At 44.3% G+C, this 13028-nt stretch overlaps 1 protein-coding gene across 3 annotated transcripts in view; it reads right to left on the bottom strand.

The window, feature by feature from the left end:
• KIAA0040 overlaps positions 1–13028 on the bottom strand; it is a 35560-nt gene that overhangs the window by 13069 nt on the left and 9463 nt on the right. For 2 of the 3 annotated variants that reach the window (XM_009438750.5, XM_009438745.5), the window contains exon 2: positions 7015–7088. The exons of the other annotated variant lie outside the window; for it this stretch is intronic. The gene's annotated coding sequence lies outside the window, so the exon portion shown is untranslated. The remainder of the gene's footprint in view (positions 1–7014; positions 7089–13028) is intronic. 3 annotated transcript variants of the gene reach the window in all.

Below are 13028 nucleotides of genomic sequence, written 5' to 3'. Positions count from 1 at the left end.
TCACATAATAGGTGCTAATAAATATGGGACAAATAAATGAATTCCTTCAACACTCAGACTAAGCTTCTCTCCTGGGCTTTACCTCCCCACCCCTACCTCATCAGCTGGTCCTACCTGCTCTCTCTCTGACTATGTCCTGACTCCATCCACTTCCCACCATTTCCATGGCCAGGGCTTTGCTGTCTCTCACCTGGGTTACTGCAGCAGCTTCCTAACCAATCTCTCTGGTTCTGCTCCTCCCTCCCTCCGGCCTGTTCTCCCCACCAGAGCCAGATCATATCACCCCCAGGCCCTGCTCACGCCTCATGGCTTCCCGTCACTAGAAGTATGACATCTAAACTCTTTCTTACATCCCCAGGCCCTGCCATCGTCTGGCCCCTGCCTCCTTCTGGACCTTGTCTGGTACTCTCTTCTCTCCCATTCACTGTGGCCTAGCCGCGCCTACTACTGGACCGTCCACTCGCTCAGGACCCTATTTGTCCCTTTGCCTGGTATGGTTTTCCTCAGATCTTGGCGTGATTGCTTCACAACATTTGCGTCAGCTGAAATACATTTTCATACAAATTTCCTCCCATGTTACCTTATCAGGAGGCCTTTTTCTAATGGAGTATGGTTATCTAATGTCGCCCAACCCCCAGCCAACCCCTATCTCATCATCCTGCCCTACTGCCTTGGTGATACTCCTCACTTTGAAATTTCTCAGTCACTTACAATGCTGCTGTCACGCTGGTTTCCACCTTTACTGCCTGTCTTCCTCCATTAGAACATAAGCTCCATGAGAGCAGGGCCCTGCCTGTCCTATTCTGTTTGGATGCCCAGAGTCTGGCATGTAGCTGAATGAATGAATGAATGAGTGAAGTTAATTCAAGGGTTTTAAAAAAATGAGATCTTGAATAATCATCTGTCAGGCAAACCAGGTCACTGGGGAGAAAGAGTAGAAGAACCAAAGGGCATAGAAAAGTGACCATCAGTCACACTGTGGCTGGACTTTAATTATAATTATCCACCCGCAGACTGCACTCTCCAGCCAGATCTTCCAGCCACGAAAACTCACTGGAGGGAGAAATAATGATCAAGAAAATCTCCTATCACTGAGAGCAATAGAAAGTGGGGGCAGGGGTGAGTGTTTTATCCGCTCCTAAATAATCAGCTACCTTCCTATTGCTCAGTTACAAAGAGCCCATTGTAGCTGGGACTTTCTGATAACAAGGGATTCTTTCCTAATTACTATATGCTCTATTTCAGGTTCAGCAGAAAAGAAAATTAAAAAGTTCCATTTCACTGTGGGTTCAAATGAGTCAATCTTTCAGTCAATCAAGTATTAATTAAGACGTGCTAGGAAATACGGGGGAGGTAAAAGACATCCTCTCTTGTCTCAAGGATGATACCAGGGAAATAATTACAGAATGATTTAAGAACAATGAAAAGAATTTTAAAAAGCTTTCATGTGGACTTTCTTTGATTTTCTATTATGGAAGGTCTGGAATCTCCAGTTCCTTTATTCTTCTTTACTCTTTTCCCTTTCTTCTTTCCTTCCTTTTCTCTCTTTTCATCCCTAATTATCTTTTCTCCAAAGGGTCCAGACTATACACTCTAAGAATAGTTAGTTCTCCTCATGTTACCCTCAGGATTAATCATGAGAAATTATGTCTGATTCCCTGAAAATTCCAGCTGTACTAAATGTGAGTGAATACAATTTCTCCAGTCTGTTAGCAAGTCAACTTCCTCATATTTACCTCCTCAAGGTCAAGGAAATTTCCTAATTTTTCTTCTTATATGCCAGAAAACTTGTAGCCAAGAATTTTGCCAGCCTGGGCAACATAGCAAGATCCTATCTCTACAAAAATAAAAGTTAAAAAAATTAGCCAAGTGTGGTAGCACATGCCTGTAGTTCCAGCTACTCAGGAGGCTGAGGCAGGAGGATTGCTTGAGCCCGGGAGTTTGAGGTTACAGTGACTGCACCACTGCACTCCAGTCCAGGTGACAGGGTGAGACTTTGTCTCTAAAATAAAAAACAAACAAAAAAACCTGTCTCCACCACTAACATGGTGTGGGGTTTGGGGAACATTCACTTAAGTGCTTTTTCCATTTATTCTTCTGTAAACAAAGATATTGCCATCTTTCTCAGAGGGTTAGGTGTTTTATTCACTGCGTTACATCATTTTACTCTCAGTATCTGGCACAGGGCCTGATAGAAAGTGGACTGGCAGTAAGTACTTGCTGAATGGATGAATGAATTAATGCATCGCTGGGCAGAGTAAATGAGATAATGTGTGTGAAGCATGTTGTGTAAGTATATTTCACACAGTGGGTGCCTTAAAATTGCCTTGCCAACTGTAAAGCACTATATTTATTATTATACTATTCACATTGTGTGAAAGGTGAAAACATCCATTTGTGAAATAATTGTTTTGCTCTAGAGTTTGATCAGCTTTTCACTGGATTGGTGTAGAAAGTGAGTTAACCAGCCCCTAGTGAATCAGGGCAGCCATCTTAGCCTCTCCCCTGCCTTCCTGCTAACTTTATTTCCATTCACTACCAGGTGCTTCTCCCTCTCTCAGCCCTCCTGACCTCCAGGATCGCATTTCTTAGGGGAGCCTTGTGTTGTCCATCACTATCAATTTTCTCCTCTTCACTTCAGCTAGAATGCTCATTTGTTTTCTTTTGACAGTCCTCTTTTGATTTAGATACTTCAGGAGGCCAAAATCTCAAAACAGAGGGTGGCAAAAGTCTTATCACCTTTCACAGGAACGGGGAATGATCTGTTGAATCAAAAAGCCATCATTTGCTGAGTTCTTACTAAGTGTGCAACTCTGTGTGTGGAATCAAGGATTTACAGACATGGTCTCATTCAACAACTCAAGAGATAGGCTTTTTTTCTATGCCCATTCTACAGATGAGGAAACTGAGGCTATGAGAGATTTAAGTGATTCGCCCAAAGACATGGAGCTACTCAAGCGCAGAAAGAGGTTTGACTCTAGTCCTCTCTGAGTCCAGAGATCCTGCTGTAACCACCATTCTCAGAATGCTGAGGACTTTAATTTCTGGATCTTCTAAGATGATGGGGTGTTCATCCAACTATTCATCTATCAACATGTAAAAGCCTGCCACGTGCGTCACACCCTGTGGGTGCACTCTTGATTACGATGCCTTCTGTGACCTCAAGGAGCTCATGTTTTAATAGGACCAAACATGTTGAAGAGAAGTGCAATACAGCATCACTGATAACACGTATAACTCCATATATGCTGGGGCCCCAAGGCATGAAACTCACTGGCAGTCTGGGAGCTATGTCCAACCCACAGGCACTTTTACTTTGTATTATTTTTCTGCTTCCTTCGGTTTTGTATCAAATTCTCAATCTTCGGCTAGTCCTAAGATTTGGCCACACTAACCTCCCACATGGCCACAATCTGCTGGAGCTTTAAAAGGGCCTGTGTTCTCCCCATTCCCCGACCCCACACCCCAGTCCCCATCCTGCCTGCTTCACCCAGTCCTGTTCACCCACCTGGTCCCTGGAAGCATTTTAAGCTCACCTCCCCTGGATTATAAACTCACTCAGGAGTAGGAACTATGGTACATGTTCTCTGTGCTGTCATCTATGTAGAGAAGAGCCATGCAGGGGGCTTAAAAAATATAAATGAGGACAAAAGGCAAGCCTCACATAGCAGCTTTAACCTCCAGTTTGATGGACTGATCCTGATCTGTGGTTAATCAGACAAATGATAAGGATGAGGGATGTTTGCAAGAGGAATTAATGCATATCAAAATGCCCCTGGGCACAACACAAACAGCTGGCCCAAGGGTGCAATTAAGCAAGGAGTCAGAGGACCCTCTCCTAGTCCCAGTTCAGTTGTCCTCCAGGCCTTTGACCTTGGGCAAAATCAGTTAAGCTTTCTGAGCCCTTTCCTCATCTGAGAAATGAGGTTATTACTCATCCTGGATATCTCTCAAGATTACTGTGAAGAACAGACAAGACATGTGGAAGAACACTGAGCAGGGAAAATTGCAATCTCAATGCAAAGTAGTGGTATTTTAGGGGATTATATTAAAAGGCTGAATTAAAGCTCAAAGTGAACACTGAGCTTCTCTTACTGATGCAGTCCTCCACCCTCCTATCCCCCGCCTTTCCCCTAGTCTGTGGTTATTAGGAGCTACATTTCCAAAGTGGAGAATTCATAGGGGAACTCTAATACCACTCACACTTCTATTCGTCATCTGTATATACATATATATATACACACATACATACATGATCTGACCACATCCTGGTATTAGTGCTAATAAAACCTGTAGCCATGGTTACAGTGAACTATCTTGGTTATATAGTTCTCATTTTCACTTTTCAAAATAGCTTGGTAAAGGATTTTGGAGCCAATGTTTGTGGGTGTGGTAAAGCGTTTAGGTGAAGTTTTGTTTTTGGAGAGCCAGAAGCCGAGGCTCTGAGGTCATCTGTGAGTTAGGAGCAGTTGAGTGGGGCGTTGCCTTTTCTGTTCCACAAATAAAGGGAAACCTCTGCTTCTGGGCGACTCCAATAACTGATGCTTAAGTGTTCAAACGTCATATCCTCTTGGAGGGAAAAAATGTTTTTTGAAAAAGCATGAGAACGACCAAACACTTGTGTCATTCAGGGTCTCCCACACAGGTAGTAATTAAAAGTTGCATAATTCTATGCAGCCAACAGACACATGAAAAAATGCTCATCATCATTGGTCATCAGAGAAATGCAAGTCAAAACCACAATGAGATACCATCTCACACCAGTTAGAATGGCAATCATTAAAAAGTCAGGAAACAACAGGTGCTGGAGAGGATGTGGAGAAATAGGAACACTTTTACACTGTTGGTGGGACTGTAAACTAGTTCAACCATTGTGGAAGTCAGTGTGGCGATTCCTCAGGGATCTAGAACTAGAAATACCATTTGACCCAGCCATCCCATTACTGGGTATATACCCAAAGGATTATAAATCATGCTGCTATAAAGACACATGCACACGTATGTTCACTGTGGCACTATTCACAATAGCAAAGACTTGGAACCAACCCAAATGTCCATCAATGATAGACTAGATTAAGAAAATGTGGCACATATACACCATGGAATACTATGCAGCCATAAAAAAGGATGAGTTCATGTCCTTTATAGGGACATGGATGAAGCTGGAAACCATCATTCTCAGCAAACTATTGCTAAGACAAAAAACCAAACACCTCATGTTCTCACTCATAGGTGGGAATTGAACAATGAGAACACTTGGACACAGGAAGGGGAACATCACACACCGGGTCCCGTTGTGGGGTGGGGGGAGGCGGAAGGGATAGCATTAGGAGATATACCTAATGTAATGACGAGTTAATGGGTGCAGCACATCAACATGGCACATGTATACATATGTAACAAACCTGCACGTTGTGCACATGTACCCTAGAACTTAAAGTATAATAAAAAATAAAAATAAAAAAATAAAACTTGCATAATTCTCTTTAATACTAGAGACAGGAACCTAAGAGTTCTGCAAACTTTGGGGCAATAACAGAATGACTGACATATTTCTTTTTGTTAGTGGTGGTGGAGGAGACATTTACAGGCTGGAATAGCTGAAAACTAATGAAGTGGCAAAAATGTAAATTATGCAACTCAAAAGTGATACAGATATGGTTCTATTTTCCTTTCCATTTTGTCCTTTCATTTAATGTTAACAAAATTTCGGGGCAATTAAAAGCCAAAAGCTACCTTACTGCAATATTAAGTCTTAAAATGCAAAGATCAAATCATAGAGGGAGTGAGCATAAATATTCTCATTCCAATAATAACTCACCTCTGTGGAATGTTCAGTGTGGTGGACTTCAGATTTGCCAGGCTTTGGATGGCAGCTTCCACCCCAGAGGGCAGGCTGTGCAGAGGAGTTCATATGTCTGAGGATAAACCTTTACTTCCTTTCTGCATGGGCTTAAATCTGCACTCCTAATGTTGCAGGGAGTGTTTTTTTATGGTTTTGATAAATAATGGTTGATGAATGCAGAGAACATATATGAGTGAGCTAAAATACTTATTGAGTACACATCCAGTGTCAGGTTAAGTAGCATGTTTTTTTTTTTTTTTTTTTTTTTTGCTTCAGCACCTTCTTTCTTTGATATAGATGACATATGCTTAGCCTCATCATGTGCAGTTTTAGTTGCCTCCATGCAGATATTGTTGTCCCTAAGAATAGCCGTCATCTCTTCCCTGATGCTCTCAGCATGCCCAAACATTTTCCTCCCCATCCTTGAAATGCCCTTCCCAAAAGAGATGGCAAGTATTGCAAATTCCTGAATTGGGAGTATGTATGGAAGAAACTGCTTAAGCTGGGGATTGCAGGGGGGTATCCCATATTCACCCCCCTCGACACAGGGTTCCCTTAGCCTCATCCCCTCATTCTTTCCCATCCACCACCTCTGCTCCATCCATGCCTGGAGACCTCAAGGCTTTGTGGGAGACCCTCTGGAAAGCACTGGGAGGTAGGGGGGATGGTGGGAGAGGCCAGGGAACTCAGCCCTTGTCTCTGGGCTCTCCATGATGTGGCCTCAGGGCTGAGCTGTCTGCAGGCCGACCACCAGACTTTAGGCTTTATCTCCCATTAGCAGCCCAGATACATTTTTTATCAGACCAACCCTCAAAGTATCAGGGTCTTGAAGAAATAACACATTAGGTGGGAATGCTTTGATAGAGCAAGACATTCTGAATGTTAGACCCTGCCCATGACAGTTAGAAGGCAGAAGATGCCATAGGGATGGCAGTTGGCCTAGAGCAGCCAGAGAAGAAAGTAGATGTCCTTGAAGTGCCTAATAGGGGTAGGCAGATTCTTCTCAAGAATCTGTGGGGCCTAGGCCCCCTGTTCTGGCTTTGACTTTTACCTGATTTTACTTATTTACATTCTCATAACTTGCCCTAGGAGCCAAATTCTTGGCTAAAGGGTAGTTTGAGTGCAGAGGAAGCTAATAGATTGAGGAATGAGAAGAAGTTACAACTCACTCAGTGTGTGTCCTTGGGAAGGTCACTCAGCTGCTTTGAGTCTCAGTTTCTTCATCTCCAAAATGGGGAATAATCTAGAAGAATACACAAGAAAATGATAGCATGTACTGCCCCTTTGGAGGGAAATTGGGGGCAGTGCAGGAAGGGAGACTGGCTTTTCTCTCATTCCTTTGGTACCATTCTGAATGACTGATCACATGCATACACTTTCTAAATTAAACCAACAACTGGAAGTGAGTACCTGCTCACAGGGTTCTTAGGGAAAAGCACATAGTGAATGTAATGTGTGTCTGGGCTGTTAGGAACTGTACAAATATTTAGAGTCATAATTGGTATTATTCCCAGCAGTTGCAGGGATGTGGCAAAAAACAAAAGTCACTCCTCAATTCTGCCAGGTAGTCAAAGTGGCCTGAAATTCTTGGGAAATTTGCTCCAATGTTGGGAGGTCTTCCTGCCTCAAACCCAGAATGGCTGGATGGAGACCACTCCTAAATCCCCTCCACAACCAGGCCAGCCCCTTCACCTACTTGTGTAGTGGAGCTGAGGCTGCTGCTGGGTAACTTGAATCCTCATGTGTACAAATGACCCCAGGTTTCCAAGGGCTAGCGGGCCATGTCCACTCTGCTGAGCAAGTTCTGACAAGCACATTCCATCCACTGCCAGGAGGCAGGGGGGCAGCACCTTCAGTGTGAGCAGAAGGAATGGTACCTACATTTGTGGCTGCCTTTTCTTGGCCTCTGGGGCTGGGAAGAGCTTTGTATAAAATGTGTGTGAGTCTCCCTTAGTTGTTTACTGAGTCCCTATAATAAAAATAATGCTGCAAACATATTGTTCTTTATACATGAAGAGGCCAATAGCACTAATAACAATTGTTTGCATCAATAAAATATGCCATTTGAAGGATTTTTCCTGTAGTTGCATGTGGATTTCATGTCAAGAAGCATTAGTTAAGTATTTACTATGTAACCGACATAGTGCTGGAGGGGAAAAAGAAGTGTACCAACTGGTTCTTATCCTAAAAGAGTTTCTTCACGAACCTTAGAGCACTGAAGTCCTGCTCTGCTTAGCCAAGTGGCAGGGCAAGTCACAGAGTTTCATGAGCCTCAGGATCCTGGTCTCTAAGATGGGAAGACAACGATGATAACATCAACTGCCCTCACCATTCAGTGTGGTTGTGAAAGTCAAATACTAATATATATGAGAGTTCTTTGTAAACTGAAAATGTCCTGCAAAGTTGAATTTTCAAAAATAATAGTAATTAAATGCTAAACTGAAAACCAGAAAGTGACAAAATGCAGGTACTATTAGAAAGGAGAGAGATCAATGCTGGTTACGTTTTATCAGAGTGGGGGACGGGGCGGTGGGGGACATCATGGAGGAGATAGAGGCTGTGCCAGCTCCTGGGCTGTGTGTGATTACATGGAGGGCTGGACATTCTGGTGGGGAAAAGGGCAAGTTGGGGTGAGCTACATAGGTTGGAAAAGCCAGAGCAGAGGTACAGAGGCCAACAGGTACAGAGTTTGAGATGGGGATGGCAGCGAAGAAGGCTTCTAAGGAAGAGTGGGAACTGAGATGGCACAGGAAAGATTAGTGAGATCACAGGGGGCTTTGAAAGCCTAACATGGGGTTGGTGTAACAGCCTCAAGGAGGCCCTGAAAGTTGTGAGCAGAGGAGACCTGACAGCCTCACTCTTTCAGTGGCCACATTCTCTTACCTGATCTTGCTTGTGATGGAAAGTACACCCTACCAGAGCTCGGGATTATGCAGGATTAAGCTCCCACCCATGGGCTCACTGGCAATCTGCCCTAACCAGTCAGGCAGAGCAATCACAGATACCACAATTAAAAAAACTTTTATTAATAGCATCCGTTCTCCCTTAGACAAAAATCTAATTATAAACTGAAATGAAATATCACCAAACCAATCAGAAAGAAATGGCTATTTATCTCTTGATCCCTTGGGAATAGGGGGTGAGGGATAAAAACAGGATGCAATCAGTTCTCCCTCCTTCGAACTGGCACCCAGATGGGCTTGGGTTTATTTATGATTGGTGAAAGTCCAATGAATATCCTACACTTACAACTTAGTTTAGTTTTTTAAAGGCTTCTGAAAACATTTCTTCCTTCAATCTACTGTAATTTGTAGAGGGGAGGGATTTCTTGCCCTATTTCACAGATGAATAATCTTTTCACAGTAAAAGTTTGTTCCAAATTTGTTCAAAATTGTAAAGCTGGTTAGTGGCCAATGGCACACAGGGCTCTAGTTTTCCACTTCCCCAATGAGATGCTTTCTGCGCTAAAGTAACTCCTAAAATGCAACAATGAGGGCAGCAAGCAGTGGCAACCAATCCCCTTCGCAGTTTACAAAGCCTCCCATTTCTCAAACTCTGTGAGGTATGGGGTTCCCCTCCAGCTTTGGATCCTTATACAACTGTAGCTCTCTCTCACCCCACCCCCATCCACTGCTCCCTACCCCATCTCCTGGCCTCTATTCAACATTGTTGCCCTGGGGAAACCTTCCTTGACCTCATTACAGGTCAGAGCCCCTGCTCTGTGCCCTTCACCATACCTACATTGTCACCACAACCCATAATCTGCAGTAGGGTAATTGTTTAATCATTGTTCTTCCTTTCTAGATGGAATCTATTCCCATTATGGCATCCTCTGCATCTGGGACATATTTTGCCCTTGGGAAATATGTGCTGAATTAACAAATGAACATGTTTATAGATGAAGAAGCTCTGAGGCTCACTGAAATTAAATGACTCATCTAAGGTCTCATACCTAATAAAAGATCATGTGCCAATTCCTCTATCTCTAAATAGCCAGTTTTCCTTCTGCTCTGCCACACTACTTTAGGTTCACACAGATCATGTTGGTCAGTTGGAAAGAGATATCCAGGAAAATAAAGTCTGCCAGTTGAAATGTCAATATTTTGGGTTTGGAGAGCTCTTTCAGCTTGGGCAGTATGCTCAAATACCAGGTATTCTTGGGTGCTCCTGAGTAGATCTCTTTTGGAGACTGGCTACTTTTTAATCTCCAGTGAGGTTGTCAGGACTAAGAAACAGATGAGAGCAGCCGAGGCTCGACTTCCAAGGAACACCAGTCTCAAATGGACATCAAGCTTTGTTTTCATGGGGTGACATGTTGAATATCAAGATTACATCACTTGGAAGTGAGACTACCCTTGTTGGAAAGCCCTGATTGGCTGTGTTTCTGACTTCTTGGTGTTCTTGATTTTTAATTTTTAAAAAATATACAGGGTCTCACTCTGTTACCCAGGCTAGTGTGCAGTGGCACAATCACTGTAACCTTGATTTCCTGGGTGCAGGCAATCCTCCTGCCTCAGCTTCCCAAATACCTGGGACTACGGGCATGCACCACCACATCTGCCTAATTTATTATTATTATTACTTTAGTAGAGACAGGGTCTTCCTATGTTGCCCAGGCTGGTCTTGAACTCCTGGCCTGAAGTTATCCTCCTGCCTCAGCCTCCCAAAGTGCTGAGAGTACAGGCATGAGACACTGTGCTTGGCCTCTTTGTGCTCTTCAATTGATATGATTTTATTTGGTAACTTCTGCCTGCAAAGTCAACTGAGTAGAGTATGTGTGTATTTGTGGGGGGCGGGGGGCTGGCTCACTACCTCACTGCTATTACTGTAAAAAGACCTCCCTGCTTTTTTCTGGAGGGAGGAACTTCCTTTGCTGGCTTTTTCTTCCTTCACTGATTCTGGGTTGTTGACACCATTGTGGCCAAGGAAGCCAGGAACTTCCATTTCCATTCTCTGCTGTACAGCAGCAAATTATTCAATTCAACTCACATTTCTTGAGTACCTACTATGTGCATGAAGAACTTCTCTCTCTTCTAACGCTTTCCCAGATAATGCTGCCTAGTGAGAAGTAGAAAACTTGCCAGCTATCTGGGTAAGGAAATCAAAATTGAACTTTTCTTCTTTTGATAGACACTTTAGGAATAAAGTCAAGGAATTTACTTTTTTGTTGTTGGGGAACTGGACAAGCACAGGCGAAGTACCATAAGGCATGACTAGTTCAGTGTCCCAAGGGAAATTCAAACAAATGCTTATGGAAGTAGCAAGGAGGGAGCCGTTAATTCCAGTGAGGAATCCAGGGCAGACTTCGATGAGGGTGTGATTTGAGTTGGCACCTGCACGGTACATAGAATGTTTAAAGGCAGCAGGGACGGGAAAGAAAGGTGATTCCAGGCTGCTCAAGAAACCCACCTGGCTCAGAGAAAGAATCCAGTCAAAGTGGCCCGTTCTCCAACTCAGCTCTAAAGGCCTCCAACCTCCCGATGTTAAGGCTGCAACACTAAAACAGCTTGCTCCACCCGACCCCCTCTCCCAGGGCCTTCTCGCAGCCACTGCTTTAATTGCCATGGCATTCCAGGGACCACTCCAGCCCCTGATGGGGATTTTTCAAGGTTCTGGCCCTAGGAGGAGGCTGCTCCTGATGTTCTCTCCCTCCATACATCATAACATGTTATGACTTGAGTGTCCGGGGATAGGGCCATAGGCAGGAGTGACTGATGACATATTGGGCTTAAGGACATTCGGGGCTACAATTTCAAATTGTTTTCACATTTGACTATGAAGGCAGATTACTGTGTTAAGGGAACTTGAGTGTATAGTGAATTTTCTGCCTCCTCCCTGTCCCTCACCCTCACCCCAACTACATTTTATCTCTTTGTGCAGCATATCCTTACATTTGATGATAATTCTGACTTCAAATTGGGTGTCACAAGGCCCTGGGTAACCAAAGCCAGTTCCACCTGGCTCACGTTCAAAGGGATCCCTCTTTCCCTGCCCCCTCACCCACAATCAGCCTGCCAACATTTAGCACAAAGTTTGTGGAAACCAAATGACATTCTATCCTAAGAGTCAAGCCTAGATCGGTCCGTGGTCAGAGGCTGCACAATGGAAGCCCAGGAGGCAGCTGCCACCAGAGAGTGGATTGTGTTTGATCTGCAGCTCTCAGTCTACGCTCTCACCCAGCTTGTGTGACCCTCTCAGATGGACCAGCCTGGGTCAAAGCCTGGTCCCACCACACACTGGCTTCTGAATATGGAAAGTCCCCTTCCCTCTCTGTGCCTTAGTTTCCTCAACTATAAAAGGGGGATAAGAATAGACCCTCTGTCGCAGGATTATTGCGGGAACCAGATGAGTTAAATACTCTGTGTGATGTGGGTGAAACAGTGCCTGGCACAGAGCACATCTTCAGTGCATGTTGGCTTCACCTGTCAGGCACCCTGTAGGCATCTGAGCTTGTGACCTCTGCTGGGGCCCAATGCTGAGGAGCTCGAGTATGCAAAAGGGAAGACAGTGATGAATCCTGTGTGCATGATGGAAAGACGCCACTGTTTCATTATTTCAGAGCAAGTGAGGAATGCTCAGGCCTGTAAAACTGACGCAAAGCACCCTCTAAATAGGTGGGAAAAGGAGGATTTGTTAGCCCAGGGGCCATTTTCTGGAATCATCTGTAGCGCGGAGATATCATAGTTGAAAATTTCTTTCCTTCTCTACCACCTCACCTCCCTGACAATGCTTGCTCACTGATAGTACAGAGGCTGCTCCTGTCTGCTTTCCCACTTGACATTAAGCTATTACAGAGCTTTCTCCTCTGGGTATCCCCAGGGTCTGGTTCAGTGCTGGCACATATTAGATGTACAATAAATGCTTTTTGATTAAGTAATTGACTGGTTATGATCTGGGGAGATGAGAAAGAACCAAGTGAAGAGTATCTCTGTGAGGGCTATGCTATGTCCATGGGCCAGGAAGCCCACATTCACTTCTGGCACCCCAAGCTCTCATACTTATGCAAGCTTCTTGTAGGCCCCTGCAGAGCCAGGTGATGGGTTGGGATAGCAGGGTAGGTCTCCAGCAGGGTGAGGGGACCAGGACCCGGGCCTGGGCAGAGCAGGAAGGCCTTGCAATGGGCTGAGCTTTCACAATTGGGGTTGCAGCTCAAAGCAGCAGCTTATGGCTCAGGTAAGTTGGT

The sequence above is a fragment of the Pan troglodytes genome, chromosome 1 (genome assembly GCF_028858775.2).
Source record: "Pan troglodytes isolate AG18354 chromosome 1, NHGRI_mPanTro3-v2.0_pri, whole genome shotgun sequence".
Classification (NCBI taxonomy): domain Eukaryota; kingdom Metazoa; phylum Chordata; class Mammalia; order Primates; family Hominidae; genus Pan; species Pan troglodytes.
Note: the sequence above shows the minus strand (reverse complement) of the source record. Positions and strands in the feature narration are given on the sequence as shown.